We start from the raw sequence: 6,463 nt of genomic DNA on the forward strand, positions 1-6,463 counted from the left end.
CAAACTGAATATGAGTTTATGCCAACGGCTGTAGAATCAGGGAAGTTTTAAGCAAAGACCTTTGATGTTAATGATAGTAACGTTCGATTTCGACGCGGGATAGAAGACCAAGCTATGTGGATCAAGTGGGGGCTCGTTCGGAGCACCTCTGTTACAGTTAAGAAGGAGCTGTGTAGGAAGGAAGGCCGCTGGAAGAGCTAGGAGCAGGCAGGACCCTAACTCGGAGAGAGTTTGTGGAGCAGACACGTGTGGTCTCCCCAGCACACGCATCGCATGCCTGCATTCCGGGCGCATCAAGAGTCTTGAGCATCCAGCTTTTGGAGCAGTTGTTTTTCTTGTCCCTTTTGGCACATTTTCTCAGCGAGCACACGGCTGCTTATCTCACTGGCGGCCTCTCCCTGGCGACGGCTGTCCCCTCAGCTGCTGGGGGCCGTGTCCTTTAAATCTCTCCACTGTTGTCCTTACCTCTCAACCCTGGCTTCTTTTATCTGCAGGGTTTTTTTTTTTCCTAATCTTTCCCAGATGCCACTTTGGGCACAATGGCTGTCTCTGGGATCTCTCAGAGTGAAGTGTTTCAGCCGGGAGACCGAAGGGAAGGAGCCCCCACAGCGATGCGTTTTCCAAACGCGCCTTGAAACTACCAAGAAGAAAGAATGTCAACTCGGGGACAGCCTATGCCCTATGAATAAAACCCATGCTTTTATACCAGGCTGAGAGCCCCACCAGAGGCTCAGAGAATTGTGGTGTGATACAGGGCATTGAATTATCTAGAGTAAGACACAGCTGCCCTTAGGAATACAGATTGTGGCTGAACCGGGCTGAATTCACCACTCCCCCAGCTCCAAACAGGGCTGGCCAGAATCTCCACAGGATCCAGAAATGGAAATGCTGGAAACCAGAGAGAAATGTCACATTGGAGTCTGTGAGACAAGATGTGACAAGAAAATTTGTTACCGACTCTTCTCATTAACTCGAACCTTCTTCAGTCGGTGTGACTGTCATCCTTCTGAGTAGAGGTTTCTCAGAGTTTCTTAATGAGATGAGTATGAATGAGCTGTTTTTTGGTATAAGGTTATTATTGAGAAAGGTTGCAAACTCGCCAATAAAGACTTAAGGACTCTGACAAGCAGAAGCCAGCTCTTGGGCACAAGCAGAGAGGGGCAACTCAGGTTGCATACTGTTAGGCACAGCGAGACTTTGTCTTGGCAGTGGTCACTCCCTAGTTACCACTTAAGAAAATGCCCAAAGACAAATCAAAGAGGTCAGTGCATACCTGCAGCTCTAGCCATTGGGAAACTGAGGCAGGGTGATTATGAATTGGGTCAGCCTGGGTTACATAGCTAGACCCTGTCTCAGGAATTAAAAAAACAAAAAAAGGGAAGATGAGAAAGGTTTAAAGACAGCAGATGTCTTGGAGAAAATGCTGAGGTTGACCAATATTGCTTTCTCCTATATTAGCAGAAGAAATTTAAACAAATTTATTAAAATACCTTTGCATTAATAGCATGCTATTAAGATAGTCCTTATCCTAGAGAATGACTTCAGCTACACAGAAGTTGTTTCCCACAATATAAAGAGATTAAATGGGAATTTTTTTGTATGTTTAATTAATTTTAAACCTGGGATGGGAATTGTCAGCACAGTAAGGCCTGCCCAGCTGACTGAGTTGTGTTGATGGTCTTGTTGCTATCGCTTGTTGCTGTCCTCTTTCTCTTTTGTTTGCTTAACTAATAGGCTTATTGTGACTCATAGAAGCATGGGTGACTGTCAGAAGGTTACATCACCAGAAAGTCTCCCGCACAATTTATGGAAGCTGTATCACCAAAGAGTCCATGGGCTAGGAATTGTTTATTCGTCCTATAACCCCTGGGAGAGGCCTGGTGAGCCTCCCCTCCATTAAGCAATCTTCTTAATCCGAGCTAATCACTGCCTCTGATGTGTTCTGTCCAAATCTGCATTGATTAAGGTCTGCAGAAAGAATACTTGACTGACACACTGATCTATACGCGCACACACGTGTACTATGAAGGACCCTCAACCTTAGTAGTCTAAAAAGAATACTGCAACGTCACTTGCACTCTGCCTGTGAGCCACAAGCTCAGAGAGGACTCCGTGGGACAGCACCCCGCTCTCTTCAGCATCAGCTCTGCCATCAGAAGGGACAATGGGGATGGCTGAGAACATCATCTTGAAAGTGATCTTCCAGCATCCTTGCTTGGCAGCCCCAAAGCTGTCATGCTTCCACATCCAACAACTGAGGACTCCAACAGTTAGTACATTCTGGGGACAAATGGAAGCTGCATCCTTTCTTGGCTTAGAAAAGTAGTGTTACCTCGATCACAGTCAATGCATCCAAATTAAATCATTAAGACCATCCTGGGCTGAATGGGACACTCGGGCCATGACTTTAAATGGGAGCCATTCGAAATATTTCATTCCATCTTTTAAACAATCACGTTAACAACATAAATTCACAAGATTAAGCTTAATACCTTCTTTTCTTTTTAAAATATCTTTTTTTCATTGTGGCATCTAATTTGTGGGGTAGAAAAAACAGCTCTTTCTCTTTATTTGACCCCATTTTCCTTTTCCTCCTCCACACCATCCCTCTTGGTGCATCCTAGGCAGGCCTTGAATTAAAAGATGACCTGGAATTTCTGATGGCTTTGCCTTCCGAGTGCTAGGATTACACCACCATATATGGTTTATAGGGGCTGGAGAGCAGACCCGGGACTTCAGGCATGCTAAGCAAGCGCTCTACCCACGCTACATTCTCATATTTGAAAGGTAAAAATTGGTGTGCTGAATTACATACGTCAGAACCCCCCAATTATATCTGTGCAAGAGGTTACTTCTGACCCAGGACTAATGAGTTCCAATAATAAACTAGAGACCACAAGTTACATTAAACAGTCATCAGATATAAGTCAGCGCCTAACTCTGGGGATGACCAGCTTACTGGATGTTGGGGTGTCAGGGTTCTACCCTGGGAAAGGCAGAAGCTGCAGGTTCAATGCTTGCTCCACTGCTGCCACCATCCTGCACTCGGGGCAGAGCCTGTACATTACATCTTACTTCTCTTCATCTATAGAATCTGGGCTTGGAAACTTCAGTGGTGCCAGAACTGTGATGTTGGCTCAAGTCCTTCCTTCTTCCCCCATGGAGCAGCTCCTAAGGTAGCCGTGAAGAGGAAATGGAGAAGCTAATTGGGCAAGCAGGGCTTTGCCAGTCTGCTTTATGTTGTAACCGAGTTCCTAGACCTCTGGGCATCTCAGTACTTATCTACAAATATACAAAAAGAAATTTCTAAAGGAAGGGAATGAGGAATGAGAAATTGAAGAGAAGGTATTTCAGTATAATACCTTCAGATTCAGACTGCAATCAAGGCTTGTCCAGAGAGAACTCCCTGGTCAACCCAGGAGGCATCTAATAATGACATCTGTCCAGGACAATGACAGTCACTGACAATGTCCCTTTCTCCCTTTCCCTAGATCACCTGATACCTCCACTATTCACCCATCCAGAGAAAGCTTCTGTCTTTAAGAAGTTGCTTGAATGCAGCCATCCTCAGATTGCCTTGAATGAGTATACTCAGGGACTGCCATGGAGACATCTGTGCCCACCAAAGTGGGCAGTGTTTGTTTAGGGTGACAGGAGCCCTTACCTAACGGTGAGACACATCAATAGTCAATGGCCCCACAAAGAAAAAACCCCATAAATAAGAGATGGTGCTGTTTAGAGAAGACAGGGCCAGCGGGGCTCTTGTTCCAGAGAAATAGGATATGCTCAGAGTGGCACAACACTCTCTGAACTTTCCAGTTACGTCACCAGATAGTTTAGATCAGAAGTACCCAACATAGTACTGCCCATCAGCCAGCCAGGTTCCTTGGGGTCAGAGTCTGTCAGAGACACACTTGCCTAGAGAATTTTTTCCTCCTCAGGACTGGTCAAGGGCACCAAAATATGTTGGCACAGTGAGCTTTTTCCCTCTCACTGTTTAAGTAGAACTATCTTTATCTAGGTGGTTTTACAATCCAATGTGGAAGACTAAAAACCAACACAGTTCCCATATGTATTTTCTATCCCATTTAAAGCTCACCGTCTTCCAGGTCTGTCTAGTTTTCTTTTTGGTAACGTTTAATTATTAATTCCTCCCGACTTGTAGGATCAAATTTAAGACTGCATTAATAGATTGCTCACTAGGGAGTTTGCCAAATTGCGGCAGGACAAAGTCATTTGAGCCTGCCAACTACAGGAGTGAAGCTGGAGGCAGAAGGGTTTGGAACGGAGTCTGTGCTTCACCGTGTGTCCGCTGTGGAGCCTCAGGGAGTCATAGCTCCTCCTCTCACCTGAAGGGGTCTGCTACGTGTCACCAAGTGTGGAGACACAAAGCTTAAAGCAAGGCAAGTATGTAGCAATGGATATATGTTGGGTTATGACTGTTTTGTGTGTCCATGTGTTCATGGGTGTGTGTGTGTATGTGGTATGTGTGTATGGGGGGGGGCATATGCCCACATATACATACCCGCATGAGGATATGGAAACCAGAGTCCAGTAGCCCAGGGTCAGATCAGAAAGCTTCCTCCTTTTTTTTTTTTTTTTTTTGAGGTAGAGTATGTGGTTTGAAAGAAAATGGCTGCCAAAGGGAGTGGCACTACTAGGAGGTGTATCCTTGTTGCAGGAAGTATGTCACTATAGGGACGGACTTTGAGGTCTCTTTTGCTCAGGCTTCCCTCAGTGTGACTGTCAGTTGACTTCCTGTTGCCTGCAAGATGTAACACTCTCAGCTCCAGCATCACATGTGCCCCCCACTGTCATGTTCCCCATCGTGATGATAATGGACTGAACTTCTGAAACCATAAGCTGTCATCTCAACTGAAAGTTTCCTTTATAAGAGTTGTCATGGTCATGGTGTATCTTACAGCAACAGAAGAAACCCTAACTAAGACCCGGGGTTTTTCAATGATTCTGGTGATCACCACTTTGGCCAGACTGGCTGGCCAGTAGACTCCTGGGATCTACCTGTCTCCATCCACCCAGAGCAGGGTCCTAGGTAAAAGTCATCACTCTCAGCTTCTTACATGGGTTCTGGGTTTCCAAACTCAGGGTCTCACATGTACATAGCAAGTATTCTGCCTTCTGAACCACCTCCCTTACCCCGTGTGAGATATCTTTAATCGCTGTTTTTCTGTTGATCCGGCAAGTGTTTACTGAATGTGTAATATGTTCTAGTTATTGGTGACACAGAGCTAGAAAATAACACAATTTTGGTACTCTTGGAACTATCATTTTAGGAATAGAGGAGACATCCCCCAAAAGATAAATATGTTTTTCTTGGTGGTTAAAAAGAAGTAACACAGAATACAAGGAGAAAGGGGATAGTGACTAAGGACAGAAAGAGGGCTGGCCCCCTGTCCGTCTCTCAAATGACATTTAAATATAGAAGAAAATATAAGAAAGCAAGATTTGTGAACACTTGAGTGAAGATTATCCCAAGAACAGGGAAGCACTTGGTGAAAAGCCTGAGGCAGGAGTGTGACTGGTGTCTCAGGGAATGGGCAGGAAGAAAACATGGCCAGAGTGGAGAAAGGGTGGGAAAGTGTGGAAGGAAATGGGGCTGGGGTGGGGGTGGTGAGAAAGTACAGAATCTGACAGCCTCTCAGGGCACTCTGGATTTACCAATGTGATGGTCTACTTGACAGAACCTAGAAATTCCCTGGGGAGAGAGTCTCGCTCGTTTATATAGGAAACCCCAGCTCACTGTGGGCAATGCCCTTCCTACACGAGAGGTCCTTAACCAATAGGAGTGAATAACAGAGCCCAAGCAGCAACCAAGTGCTTTTCTCTACTGAGAAAGTATGGCTTCTCTTCTGTTTGCTCGTGACTGTGAATGTGATTATCACTGGCTGACTGAAGGTCCTGCCTTGACTTCCCCACGTGATGGACTGGATCCTGGAACTGGAAGCACAGTCGTCTTTGAAGAAACTGCCTCGTGAACATGTCAGCTGTGTCCAGTGCAGCCTGCAGACTGAGGCCAGAGCTGTGCAGCTTGAAGCAGTTGTGCACATCTGTGTCTCTTGGTTTCAGAAATGACAATGGTAAGAGAGATGGATGGCAAATATGGACAAGAGAGATAAAAGAATTTTTTCTGTTCAAGGGAACAGAGAGAGGGAGGAGGTCAAAGAAGGGCATTTTAATATAAAATATTATTAAGCTGTAAGTGTAGTTCAGCTGGTGGAGTACTTGCTCAGAATGCACAAAACCTTGGGTTCTGACCTAGCATTGCACAAATGAGGCATGGTGGCAGAGGCGTATAATCCCAGCACTCTGGATATAAAGGCAAGCGGACCAGGAGGAATTCAAAGTCTTCCTCAGCTACATAGAAAGTTCAAGGCCAGCCTGGAGTACAGGAGACCTTATCTGAAAATTAAATTAATTGCTGGGTGGTGGTAGCACACACCTT

The sequence above is a fragment of the Myodes glareolus genome, chromosome 14 (assembly GCF_982192425.1).
Source record: "Myodes glareolus chromosome 14, mMyoGla1.1, whole genome shotgun sequence".
Lineage (NCBI taxonomy): Eukaryota > Metazoa > Chordata > Mammalia > Rodentia > Cricetidae > Myodes > Myodes glareolus.